Genomic DNA, 14,976 nt, shown 5'->3' with positions numbered 1-14,976 from the left:
CAGCCTCACACACAGGAAGGTTTGTTCGCATCCGTGCTGCACCCTACCAGCTGCAGGAAAAAGGGAAGATCCGTTAGGGATGCTTCTAACAGAATACAAAGGGCTCTGTAGTAATTGTCTCCTTATATAGCCACGGAAAACAGAAATAAAACACATTCATTTTGCCATAATGCTGCTTTCCTACACCGATTGATGTAGAGGGGAAAAAAGGAAAATAACAGTAGCCAGCCAGGGGTTTGCTTGGTGCTAAACGAGGCCTCCTTTTAATTTCATTTCTTTATATGGCTTTGGGGGCTATGATGCTTTTGGTAAAAAAAAAAAAAAAAAACAAAAAAAAAAACGAGTTGCTAAAGCATAATCTATGATCCTATGAATCTCACAGTTCATATTAAGCTTTTACATTTATTCTAAAATTTGAAGCCATTTTGGCCATTCTAAGACTATACATTTTATGGCATCTGCATTTTCTCTCATAAATTCTACACATATTATTACATATGTAATACATATAATAGTATGCATTACTACATATAAACCTATGTAAATAGATGTAATACATACTCTACATCTTTACATATATACTTGCATATGAATTATATCGTATATAATAAATTTTATGTATTTGAATGTAAATATACAATTATAAACCCCTTTCTAACAGTATGCTACAAAATTCACTGTAATGTCTACATAACAAGCAATAATAGAGTATGTTTTTTTGTGTGTGGCACACCATCCGAAAACAGGAGTATCTGAATAATGAACCTGTTGTACAGCACCATGATTCCCTAACACCTAAACCCAGTATTTCATAGAATCACAGAATTGCAGGGGTTGGAAGGGACCTTCAGGGATCAGAGTCCAACCCTCCTGCTAAAGCAGGTACCCTACAATAGGTCACACAGGTAGGCGTCCAGACGGGTCTTGAATATATCCATAGAAGGAGAATCTACAACCACTCTGGGCAACCTGTTGCAGTGCTCTGTCACCCTTACGGTAAAGAAGTTCTTCTGCATGTTAGTATGGAATTTCCTATGTTCAAGTCTTAGGCCATTACTCCTTGTCCTATCGCTACACACCACCGAGAAGAGCCTGGCCTCATTCATTTGCCTCCCACCTCCCTTTAGATATTTATAAACAAAGTATATTTATAAGTATCTATATTCAAAAGCAGTATACAGCAGTATACTGACTTCATCCCCTTGGGTATGTTTGCCTTTCAATCTGACACATGGAGTAGCTGTTGAAAATTTTCTGTTAATTACCCTCTGACATCTGTTGAATAATTCTTTGAGAAAAATGAAACCAAAACAGTATATTTAATAGGTGTTTTTTCTTTATGTCTCTTTCATATATGCATTCATAGGTATACACTAATTTATCACTCCCTAAAAAATCAATAGAAAAACTCAAATTACTTTGAGTGGAAGCTGAATTTTATTCCTAAAGGTACAACCTTGCGGATGCCCTACTCTGCTTCCTATGCTAAAAGTGTAACTAATGTAAAAGATTCCAAATATACTGGAAAAGTAAAACAAAGAAGACAAAAAATGCAAGAACAAATACACAAAACCAGACACAAACATGTAACACACACACAAAAAAGCAACGTGCCTTTGTGCTATAGTAAGGTGGCATCTGAACTCATATTTCTGCTTGATTTTCATCCCACCAGAACCCTAATCAACAAAATGATAACCATGTATTACAGACTGCCTACTTACTGTTAACGTACACTTAATCCTGCCAACGCTGGTTCTACAGAAAACATGATCAGTTTGCAACCATAAATGAACAAGATTACCATCTGCACACTGAAGAACAGAATTGCAAACATAATTATATCTTTCACATGTTGTAAGTACACAGTTGTTTTAAATTGGGACTTATAACCTGTTTTTCAAATAACAGCTTCAGTCTGCTACCAAGTCACTAAGGTAATGGCTATAATAAGTAGCTATACCTCCTAATCAAAGGATGTCACAATAACCACAGTACATCTATCTAATCCTTTTTGGCCATGTTATTACAGTTTATGAGCAGTTTTACCACCCATATGTTATGCTGTCATGCTCTTCCTAAAGCTAGTTATTAGGATTAACTAGAGAAAGTGAAATATGAGTGCCTGTATAAATTGCAGAGCTGACTGCTGTAGAAAGCAAGTGTCCTAGGTCAGAGGAAGCAGTGTCATGTATTGTAGAGCATGCCACTTATTTCAGCAGGAAATCAACAGATTTTGCTTTGGTCTCTGTGATGCTTCCTGACTCATTGCCACAGTTGGCTTTGTATGGAAAACAACAGCTGACCCTCATTTATTTCTGCACTACTAATATATGCCATGGACATGTGTGCAAAAATAGTAGAATCAACCCTTCTTGTCAGCAATTTCTAAGCCAGGTGCTGTAATGATAAGGTTATTCACAAAATCCAGATACCTATAACTTATGAAGAATTACTGATAGCCCTTTCTGACCTTAAGAATAAAATACAGAGGACTACTTCCATTAGGATGGAAAGTTCATGATGAAATCCATCATTCTCAAATAAAGATGCCTTTGTTTTGGTAAAACACATGAGAGGTGCATACTGGGATACAACTACTCAGGCAAAAAAAACAATGAAAAACAAAATGCTCTGGGATTTGTGACCTACCATGAACTGTGACTTTCTCAAGTACCAGTACTGTAAAGTTGTTCAGAAAAAACAAACAAACAAACAAAAAAACAAAAAAACCAACAAAAACAAAACCTCCAAATCTGTGATTTGAAAAGAAATGTTATATACAAAACAGAGGAGGCAATTATCATCCTCTCCTCGGCACTAAGGAAGATCCAGCTGTTTTGTAGGCACTTAGAGACAATAGTGGAGAAACTGGAGAGAATCTGGAAGGAAGCAATGAGTTCCTATAGGTTTGACCAGGAAGGAGAGCCTGAAAGTTGGGATTTCATAGTCTTAGTGAAAAGATGCTGGGAAAATGTTCTTGTAAATGAGGACAGTGCTGCTGTTCTCTGTGTCCAGATTAAAAATTGCTGGCTTAAATTGCAACAAAGTAACTAGAGTCATAGAATCACAGAATCATTCTAATAATAAAGATCTTCTAACTAATAAACTCACTAAGATGGAAGTGAATTACTGCATCAGTCCACTTCAGTGCAGATTTTTATGGAAGCATCCCTTAAGAGACAATTTAACTATAAATAATTCTCCATCTGAGCTGAAGTGGGTGATCTTTTGAGAGCTCTTCCAGCAGGAGCAGTGAAAGAACTGCGGTCAAGTGCTCGGCCCCTTTCCTCCTCAGCACATCTTCCTGCCTCAGTCAAACAAGAAGGGCTGCAGAGCCTGGCACTCCCACCCAACTGCCTAGAAGAAGCATCCTCAGAACATCACTGTCTTACAATCTTGTAATTCGAACTGGGAAAACACGGCCACATAGCAGAGCTTTGTGAGAGAATGACTACATCTCTATCTTTCTGCATGCAGACAAAGCCAAACAATACATTTTCTTCTGTCCTTTTAACAGCACACAGTCCAGAAGCTCCTTCTTATTTCTTTCAAGGGCCATCTTGCTGCTGTTTCTGGAGCTGGACCTCTCTGCTACCATTTCCATACCCTGTTTGCCCTGGACTACCAAGCCTTGGAGAACCTTTTCAGCAAAAAAAAAAAAGTCTCTAGGCAAACTGTGGAGAAAAGTTCGCTGCTCTTAAAGGAACATGGTTAAGTGGCCTCTTGAGACCTAACCTGTCCATGAGGATTTACTTCTACCCACAGTCTGCTATGGTATATTTTATCAGATACTAAGACATTTCTATGACATCTCTTGCTATATTTTTAGAATGGTAATTTCAGTAGTGGAAGTATTGGAAGTTCACACATTCCTCCAGAGCAGACTCTTCTCTGTTGCCAATTTTCACTATCCTTCCTTTCTGACATCCATACCTTCAGGTGTCCCTTCTGCTACTGTAGAATGACCCATCCACAAGATGAACCCAGTAAACTGTCCAAGCCAAGATCTTTTTTTTTTTTTTAAACTCCTTCTGAGATTCAAGGAGAGATCTTTTCCCTATCCAGCCCCAGGGAGCTTCATTCTGCACATGATCAGCATACGTACCAGAGATATGAAGCTAGCCTGGCAAGCTGTAGAAAGAACAGCTTCCACACCAGTCCTTTGATGACCTTATACATTGAGTGAGTCCACAGCTGGCTGCTGAAGCAAATGGGATGCCAGCAGATGATGCACAGCATAACTGCTGTGTGTTTGCAGTGCTGTCCCTGCTAATGAGGTAGGCTGCTGTGCTGTGCAATAGCTGAAGTTTCTATGGAGCTTTTATCTTCAGCTTCAGTGAGTTATAATAATTCAACCTGGTTGTGCAGAATATGTTCATCACTACTGATAGATACCAAATAAAAGAAAGTGTAGCTCCTTGGACAGCCACAGGCAGAATAATTAATTTCTGACTATTTCTAGCATCTTGGTATTGAAGTACTAGCTACAGTAGAGTGATGCATGGAAGTTTTATTGCTGTGAAAAATTAAGGTTAAGTGCCTCACAAATACAAGGGGTCACTCTTCCAGCTCCTTCAAATCGCTCACAGTAGATAAGTTTCTATGCTATGGCTTGGATAGATCCTGAGCCCAGTCTCTCTTGCTGAGTAATTTAGCAGCATCTTGCAGTCTACACAGCAAAAACAGGAGGAAGATCACATATGGACGTTAATGCGATTTTAAGGGTTCTTTGCAGCTAGAGCTACAATTAGGTCTTTGTTCTTAACTTCTCTTTGAAATACAGAAAGACTTGTGTAAGTAATTACATTACTGTGGTCAAAATAAAAGCTAAGCACTGCATTCTTTTTGGTGTCTGCTTACTTGTTTATGAGTCTGAAGTAGCAGCTCTATAAACTCTTACTCATGAGAATACATCACAGAAGCTGTATTGTATGTATTGCAGATACACCTTCAGCATTCTGTTTCTTAAAAAAGAAAACTGAAGGCAGCACAAAAGAGTACTAAGCAATATATGTTGTAATAAACTCTTATCTGGTGCACAACTGCTAAATGTTACAGTATAGAAGTATGAGAAGGTGGGCAGCATCTGGCACTTCTGCAGCAGAAGCTGCGAGTTCTGCTACTGGTGGAGTGACAGCTTAAAATACTTGATTTAAACAACCTTGATGGAGGGGAAAAATCCCAGCCTAGTGAGTTAATCCTTCAGAAGGTCAAAAAAAAAAAATAAAAAAAATAAAAAAAAAAAGCTACCAATCATCATTCCAAAACATGTTCCTCTGTAAGAGCATAGTCTAGTTAGCATTGATGCCTTCCAGCAAAGGTTTGGTAACAGCTAGAGGTAGCTGGCTTTCTACCCTCACAGTCTGAAAGGAGGAAGGCATAAAGAACTGGCTTTTCCCCATCACAGGATCTAGAACATGAGCTGAAAGGTCTAGAGGGCATCTGCTCACAATCAACTGCTACAGACGCATTAATGACAAAAAAGGAATTGCCAGGATGCTTTCCCCTCTTAGATAACACAACGAAAAAGAGAAAAGAGCTGCCCATTAAGCAAAATCAACATCTGACCCTCAGTAGAGGCTCCAAGATATCTGCAGAATGTTCTGCAACAAATAACAGCTTTTCAGTGCAAAGATTTCAAGTGAGTGAAAATGGACAATAAGCACATCTATGGCACGGTACCCATAGAGATGCACATTATCAGAGCATGATATCTTTCAACATGAGCAATGTGCCAAAGGTTACTCTGCCCTATGCATCCATGCCCCACTTGGATAAAAATGATTACCCTGACATTGCAGCTTTTTATTTGAAGGAGAGATTTTTATTATTATTTTTTTAATTTCTCCTTCTACTGTGGCCCTTTGCTTCCTTCTTCATGTACCTGTTGTTTTCCATCACCAGCCATAACCACACCACTGGTAGGAAGCTATAGGCATATTGCCCCCAGCAGAAGGCAGCTGGCCAAAGGCATGCAAATACTGTGTCTATCCTGCTCCCATTCCAAGGAAGCAGGAACTGACTTGGAATCACCTCCAAGCCCTTGGAGAATTTCCTTTTAGAGACCCCAGTCATGTCAGCAGAGCATACTTTGATTTACACCACTCAGGGCTGTGACACAGAGCGATGAGACATACAGAATAACAGAATTATAGGGGTTGGAAGGGATCTCTGATGATCCCCAATTCCAACTTCGCTACTAAGGCAGGCTGCAGCATTCAAGTACCCTTCTGATCATTACAGGCTTATCTATTCATCGTAATCTGGTCTTACTTAATGATAGAGGTCCACTTGGCATGACTTCGTTGCATCCTGCCAAAGATTAAGAGTTCAGGTTTCTTCCCAGCCCATGACTCCCATGCAGTATCACTAGGAAGTAGTCAGTAAAGCCTCAGCTGCTGCTATAAAATGAAATAAAATGGCCAATAAGCACTATTTTTAACCACAAAACATGTTACTCATTATGCAGTACATGCTTCCGTCATTCTCCAAGAGAAAAATGCTTAATTGCTTACATTAAATCTCACTAAATAAATAACAAAGATAACAAGCCAGCATATTGAAGGATGAACATAACCATCCTAGCAACACATGGTAAAGGGACTGACCTTAAAAGGGTAGTATTTATTCTGAAGAAATGTAAATTGTAACAGGAGTTTTGAGAAAAGTTCTGTCAATTAATCAAATTTTCTGATTTACATCAGATTACAAAGTCACTTTTCCTAAATCCTATTTGCTCAATATTGTTCTGCTCCAGTACACAGGGGTGGAAAACAGTGCCATGTAAGACTGACAGAATCCTAATTTCTTTTTTCCCCCTCTATAATATTCTCTTTATGCTGCTCTTTGGGACTATAATTCAGTGTAACATAGAAAGATAGTTTTCATAAGAATGATAGCGGCCATCACTTACCTTTGATCATATGATTAGACAGAATCTCTAGCATTCTTATGGTTAGGTACTTGCAAGAAAGAGAAAACACCTTGTTTTCACTTCAATGGCCAGCAGTACAAACCTGTGTCTTTTTCCTTTCTGATGACTGCCCCACTCTCACATACATTTACACAGAGAGCATACAATAATATTATCTTACAAATAATAATAACAAAAATAAAAGAAGGATAGCATTACATTTCTGTGAGCATGACAGACCAATCAATTTCTCAGACATCCTACCTGTCCTCTGCATGCACAACTTGCAGAACTCCAGAACAGCTGCTAGTGATTGGTAGTCTATAAATCTGCACACCTATAAATGTGTTGGATGTGCTTGGTTATCTGTCAGATATGCAGAAAGGTAATGGTGTGGCACACATTAGGATTCATGAATGTACTTTTTGTAGTGCTTTTTTTTTTCCCTTAGAGGTATACTCAGGCCAAATCAATGGCCTCCAGAAAGCAGTGATGATGCACTGCACAGCTTGGAAATCCATTCCTGAGACAGAGTGACACAAGAGATTAATTGAGTATCTGTACTTTCTGGAGCCATAGTTGACATTTTTGTGGAGAGGCACCTGTTACGTGTGTGTACTTAGCAGGCTGGAGAAAGGGAGCTATAACTTGACTTCAAAACTTCGTATTTGCTATTTACAAAGTAAACATTTAAAAGACTCTACAGCCATCCTTACACTTAGGCAAGAATAGAGATACACTAACTGTAAAGGTTCAGAGTAATAACTACCTGCTAAATACAATATAACCAGAGAATACTTCCCTACGAATTAAATGCAAATACTGACTGCGTGAGCACATTTAGTTACTATTAGCATACTCATTACAATAGAAAGCCTGAAACGGAAGTGGGGCAGAAAGGAGGATTTCCACACTGGGGGGTGGGAGAGGGACTAGCAAGCTTGGCGAGGCATGAAAAAAATGGAATGGAAAGGACAGAGTTAGGCAATTACAGCAGTACAGCGTTTGCGGCCCACAGAGGCTGCAATCATCTGCAGTGACAGCGCAGTGCGTGAGCCCCCTGGGGCAGTGCGCTCCGGTGAAATCAATTTGTCAGGAGCAGCGCTGCCTCCTCCCTTCTGCGGAGGCCAACCGGAGCAGGGGACAGCTGGGGTGCACAGCTGTCTTGCTGCAGCAGATCAATTAGAACATCAAAATTCATCTGCTAATTAGCAAGCATGTACGGTGAGGAAAGAAACCGCCCCGAAATGAATCATTTCCATGTATTAATGAATTCGGTGACATCCCAAATTTAGAGCCCAGCCCAACAAGATGTACGGCCACGTGTGTCACCAGTGAACAAGAAAAGACAATTCTAGAACCGCAAAAGGTGAATGTGCTACCAAAAGGCAAAATAAAACTCACTAATAGTATGACTTCGCACTGCCACTATCAGTGAAGGAAGATTCGCTATCAGCTACCAGTGTCCGATCACAGTGAAAATGGCTCTACTTAGCTAAAACATGATAATGCTGGAGGAAAAGGGGCTGGAACAGGCTGTCCAGAGAGGCTGTGGATGCTCCATCCCCGGAGGTATTCAAGACCAGGTTGGATGGAGCCATGGGCAGTTTGGTCTAGCAGCAGATGTGAAGGTTGGTCGCCCTGCCTGGGGCTGGGGGGTTGGAACTTGATGATCCTTTGGGTCCCTTATAACCCAAGCCATTCTATGATTCTATGATTGCAAGCAGATAGGAGTAGGACCAGGGAAATCTCAGCAAGACTGACATACTGCTTGCATTCTAACACACGGAGAAGTCCCCTGACTTCTGTGATAGAGGAATGGGCCTCAGGTCAGCAATTTTTATCCTTGCTTTTCCTTATTTTTATGTTTGACCTTAGCGTTACTGTTAGAATGATGCTTACTGTTTATTCACATGTTGCAATGTCACTGAGGGGTGTTTTTACAACACAATTTGGCCAAAGTCAGCTGCTGCTCCAACAGTGTTTCAAGGCTTAATGGGACAAGGTCACCATTTTTTTTTCCTGACAGTTTTAGTGTGCTTACCAGAAACAAATAAATAAATACATGACTACTTGCTGCATCTAAGCTTAGAATGTAGTTCTTATTTCTTGCAGTTTCTGACCCAAAGAGAAGTCACATACACTAATTATTAGCAAACACAGAAAAACAATTTTTACATTTGGGAAGTGCACCAGTAGCCTCCCAGCTCACACCGAGCTCAGCCATCTCAGCTGAGATGCAATGGACTCGAACAGCTCTTCTCAGGCCAGTGAGCACAAACTCTTTGTTCCTAGAAGTTTGTCTGAAAGAGCTCTGAGGATGGTTATGTTGTCAGGAATGATTAAGGAACGAAAACATTGGTGTGCAGAGGACCAAGACAAAATGACCTCCCAGAAATAGCAGCATAGGAAGAGAAGCTATAAAACTAGCATGAGCAATTTAGCTTACTGCTTATTTGAAGCAGCTTATTCACTCCGTATCAATCCATTTTCCCAAGGTATTTACTTTTTAACACTTCATTTTCTTGCAACTGTAAGTACATGTGAATATTAGGACATTTGGCATCAAGTAACCAACCATGAATCATTTTTGAAATACACTGCATTAACCTGCAGCATGGAAAAGCCACAAGACACGCACAGTACTTACTTGTTGGAAACTATGTTTGTTAACATGCAGTTGACTGTTTACCTTCTTCTTTGTTTGCTGCCTCACCATGAATTTTTGCTCTCTTTTTTTCTTTCAGTGATAGTCATTAAAACCAAAATTGCATTAGATGGCTGAAAACACACAGCAATGACCATACAGGAGGAACTGAATTCTCTATGGGAAGGCAATGAAAAATTACTGCTAGTTCTGCTACAGTTAAGCAAACCTCCGTAGAAAGCCAAGTCCATTCTCATCTACTGAGGGAGATCAGCTGAAAATAAGTCATGGAGGAGGTCAACCAAGAGCACAATCCCCTACATTTACTTTGAGATAATGAATAGTGCGTAGGAAAAATATTTAATACACAGAAAGAGTTTTATCACCACCCTTCTTTCTTTTCAAATCCTGCACTGGACTTTCATCTAACACTGATCTGCATTACACCCAATAAAGTGAGTGCACGAGAAGGAAGCGTGCAATGCATCAAGTTTTACAGCTCTAAGCTGCCATTTAGTTCTGAATTTGTTCTTAAGTGAGGACTGCTGAATACAGCAAGAACCAAGCTCTAATATATATTCCATTAGAAGCAGTCCAGAGAAAGTCACATTCTTCTTATCATATTACCTCAGTTACTGGCAGAACAGTATAATTATGATTCACATTGAAGTGGCCTACAAAATGAATTTAATCAAATTTTAATATAAAATATAGTCACTTAAAGCATTTTCCATTCAACAGCTTGTTCAGTCATGATGCCGTTCAGGGGGAGGAAGAGCACAGATGTCATGCCTAGTAACAAAACAGTGGTATCTTTCGAATCAAATACGGCAACAGGGTGCTTAAACAGTCACTAAATGATGTATTGATGCCACTGCTTTTGTGCTATACTCTGTAAACAATTTTGCACGGGCACTTTCAGTCTCTTATGCTTAAAATTCAAAGTCATGGAAAACTCAGTATGTGAGTACTTTTAACAAGGGATAAGTCATTTACATGGTAAGAAAATCCCACTTCTGCATGTACTTGTGAGGGCCAAATAACTGGGTTTTGTTCTGCAGGACACTGGTGCAAACTCAGAGCATTACCATTGACAGCACACCAGCCGCTGGAATTTTCCACTGTTCTGACTGAGCTTGTGTCTGCTAATTTGATTGTAACTAGATGCCTTGAAGGTGCACTGCGTCCCATTGATTAGATCTCAGGTAACCCCAAATGCAAGGAGACACTGTGTATATGTGCAACATTTTCACTACATGGATTGTTTCCAAAGAATCACTTATAAACCATTTGTCAAGTGTTCAAAACTGATACTAAATGCAGAAAAGATATGAAAGATACTAGACATGAGATGCACTAGATAAGGAAGGCAGTTATATGAGTTTAAGTTCCCTACCGCAGACAGCTTCAGCAACACATAAACTTGGATTTGCTGCTCTTCAGTTGATGGTTTTAAGGCTTTAGCAAAGCCATCACACTCTGCTAACTCAAGAAGAGATGTGAGGGATAAATATGTAATGGAAAGCTGCGTTTTAGCTTACAGCATCTGAGGTCCCAGACATGAAGTTTACATCTATTTGCAATATTTTAGTCATTCGACTATCCCTAGCAGTTTATGAGATTTCTCTTGATTGTGGATTAAGTCCACAAGTGCCCTGGATACCATTCGCATTTTTTGTTTTTTGTTTTTTTTTTTTTAAAAAAAAAGCTCTGTCCATCTGCTACTCTCCTAGGGCTCTCATCACATATCTTACTTCCTCATAGCATCTGTCTCCTTTATCCTTTCTTTATGCTAGCTCCATTTGCTCTTTTCCCCTTGTTTTCTTCTGTTATTTTAATTTATTTTTGGCTCCCATCTGCTATATCTGACCATCTTTGTTTTCTTATTCTCTCTCCTTTTCACCCTCACAGCAACATCAGAACTCCAAACACCCACCAGCCCGTCTCTGATAGCATTCTGGTCAGCAGTAGCTTTCCTTCCACGTCCACTTTCTACATCACACCTCAATTCAGCACTACATCAAGGCTTCGAGTGACACAGCTCCTACCTACACATCTCATCTATCAACCTCTTTCTTTTCCTCTGTCTCCACTTTTATTTTCTCCTGAATACTTTATTCAACTGACCATAGCCAGCAACAGCTTCCTTATAACCAATGCTGATGACTTTGCTTGTTCTCAGCTTACTCTTGCATTCTTCTGCTTTCTTTGTCTCTGCGCATATAGCTGTATCTTCCTGTTTCAATTACTTCATCCTCAACTCTTGTTCTACTGCCTCAACAGAAACCATGGCAACAATTTGTACATCCCCCTTTCGTGTTTTTATAAACACAGTTTGAAATGTTCCATTTTTGATCTTCTGAAGCCTGGCTTTTATTTCTACAAATTCCTGCCCTCAATAAAGTCTTCTTTTTGATCAGGTCTTTTAACTCATACCCTGGCCATCCAACCGCCCTCTGAAATGTCAGCCAGAAGCTCTTCCTCCAAGAATTCACCTGCTTTTTTCCCCCTGCCCCTTCATTTCTTACTTAAGAGGACAATCCTCACTTTTGTCCATGCTTTTCAGAAGATGTGAGTCTTGTTTACCTTCTGCATCTCATTTTCTCATCATCCAGAAATTGGACTACTATGCTGACATTATTGATTTATCTCTGTCACACAGAGCCATCTCCTTTTCTTCAGTCTGTATTTTGATATTTCAATCTGACATATCCTGTATTGATTGGCAAGTTCAGGAATAACAGAGATGAAGTGCATTAAACCTACTTGCTATTCTTCCTTGAACACTGCAAGATGGGCTCCACCATCCTGTGAATTACAAATCGCTGAATGAAACATTACCTTCAACTGCACTCCTAGCGTGACTATTCTCTAGTTATCACCTAATTTTGCAAACAGGCCTGAGAAATTACTTTTTAAAATTTTATCCTCATAGTCCATATTTGCATGGTCTTTTTTGGTCTTTTCCCAGTTCTTACAGCTCTCTGTGCTCTTCAGATCATACAGGAATTCACTAACCATGATCCTGCAGTCATGCTCAACAATATTGGATGCATGCATAGTCAGAAAATTCTCATTGCAGACCTTTTGAGTCTCGTTCACTGTATGTACCTAAGGGGTGAAAGAGGCAGGCAATTGAACGAGGGACAGATTCACACATTTTGCCATAGGACTTGATGATCTTAAAGGTCTGTCCCAACTAATTCTATGATTCTACAACTAGAGCTTGGGACATTAAGTTCTTCTATCCAATCTAGGGAATTCAAATGTGGAAGGGAAAAATTAAAAAAAAAAAAGAAGAAAAGTTTAATTTAGAAGGACAAAAACAAATGAAACAAAGCGTGCTCAGTAAAGGGACAATTGGAAAAGAAATGCTAAGTATGGAACAAATCAAAGAAAACTGGAGTAAAGACTTCAGTGCACAGAAGACAGACAAATGGAAAGGTCTCAGTTTCATTGACTGCTCAATATTTTTTTCTGACCAGTTGTCACCAGTAGGCTAATAGCTGGCTGACTTACCCACAATAGCCTTGATGACTGCATTGACAGGACTTACATGATTTACAGCATATCTGCTTTTACGGAATGGATGGAGAAGCCCTTCCATTAACAATACTAATCAGATAAAGTATTGCTAATGGATGACCCTGCATCTGGTTAGGATGAACTGTTAATGCTTAGTATGTGTACGCTGTATTTCTCATGCAAGATCAAGATGCCACTGCCATAAATTTCGACATTATGTTTGGAAAAATTGTTTATAATTTATTCTCTACATCTGCTGCAACTTTGACAAACAGTGAGCCGTTTCTTTGTTCTTGTCCTTAAACCAGATCACACTCATATAGTGCTAAAGCTTTTGATGACCCAAACAGGAGAGACCAATGTGGTGTGAAGACACAATAGGAATGAATATACACGTCCACTTTTATCTCCTGGTTTAAAGGAGATTTAAAAAGCATGTCCCTATAATCAGATTTCTAAGTAAAAAATATTCTGAAACTAAAAGTATAATAGCAACTTGACAGATACACTGCATAAAACCATGATGCCCAGAGCATCCATCCTTTCATGCAGCTATAAAATATTTAGAGTACATAGTGTTTACAGGCAGTTAACAGATAGTAATGATAAACCTCCTTCAGAAAAATCTTGTCTTGTGAACATTACAGAAATGAGGGAGATCTTAACAGGTGCCGCATCCACAACATTTGCATGCCCCCCCCTCCCCCTCCCCCCCAATGCTCTTCTCCACAAAAAGAATGGCATGCATGCCAAGAACTGTATGAAAGTTGTTTTCCCCCCATTCCATTTATCACTAGACCAGTGATGCTGTCCAGAAGTGTTTTTACAGCATTTGTCTTCAGTCAATGCAAATCTCCCTTAGTTGAAGTACAGATAACAGAACTTGGTCAGCTTTCTCCTCTACCGCATTGTGATTTGCAAAAAGAAAGCATAACATCACCAATTTAGGGCTGCAACATTTTATATCCATCTTATAGAGTAAGTGAAAAGACAGTTATGGTTTGGAAATCAGATAATTCATGAAGAAGTAGTTGGTGCTTATGTTTTTTTGATCCTCCCAACTTCAACACATGTATATATTTTTATGGGACACAGTTTCTCTTCCTGACAGTAGTAACTTGCTTTCATTGTAAAGAAAAATTTTAGACCCTTGTAATTTGGCCTGGAAAACAGATTGTTTTTCTTCAAGATAACATTAAGTTTACAGTAAAGATACGGAGATAGATCTTTGTAAATGTTAACACAAAAATGTTGAGTTGCAAATTACTAAAAAGAATGTATCAAGTTCAAACTTACTGTCTTCTCCCCATCATTTTTCTCAATCTCATCATTTTTTTTCTACATCAGAAATAATTTCCTACTCTACTAGATCAAGCAGTAAGGTATTTACATCCTCATAAAAATCTAAGCAATAGAGAGAAGATTGGGATTTAAGAAAAGCCTAACAGAGTTCCTAAACATTTATGCCTAAGAAAAGCTTAAGTTGTGAGTTTCTTATCCCTAATAAGGACCTTGGACATAAGCTGGGAAGCAAATGAGAAATCAGAAAAACATTAATGATTTCCAAACACATTTCGCTTTGACTTCAAGATATTCTGAAACTTAAATGACTTACATCTATCCAGCATTACTAGAAATGCAGAATGCTGTATGGCTAACACATAGTGCACAGTTGCTGTCTGCTCACATAACATAGAAAGAAGCTAAAAGACTCCAATATCAGGTTACAAATAATCACTTGATGATAGGGGACAATGAGATTTCATTCTTTCAAGGTTACCTTTGGCAATTTGTAAGTCTAAATTTTCACTTTCAGTCTGTGCAAACCTTGCAAACCTCAGCTTTTTTTGTGCTAACCTTTCTATTACTCCTCCCCTCCCACCCCCCC

The 14,976-nt window shown here is 39.2% G+C and overlaps 1 protein-coding gene across 5 annotated transcripts in view; it reads right to left on the bottom strand.

The window, feature by feature from the left end:
- Positions 1 to 14,976, bottom strand: part of LOC122179336 (poly(rC)-binding protein 3-like) — a 130,522-nt gene that overhangs the window by 92,211 nt on the left and 23,335 nt on the right. The window lies entirely within an intron of this gene.

The sequence above is a fragment of the Lagopus leucura genome, unplaced genomic scaffold (genome assembly GCF_019238085.1).
Source record: "Lagopus leucura isolate 7727_CA_CO unplaced genomic scaffold, USGS_WTPT01 Super-Scaffold_100002, whole genome shotgun sequence".
Classification (NCBI taxonomy): domain Eukaryota; kingdom Metazoa; phylum Chordata; class Aves; order Galliformes; family Phasianidae; genus Lagopus; species Lagopus leucura.
This window is presented reverse-complemented; position numbering and strand designations above follow the sequence as displayed.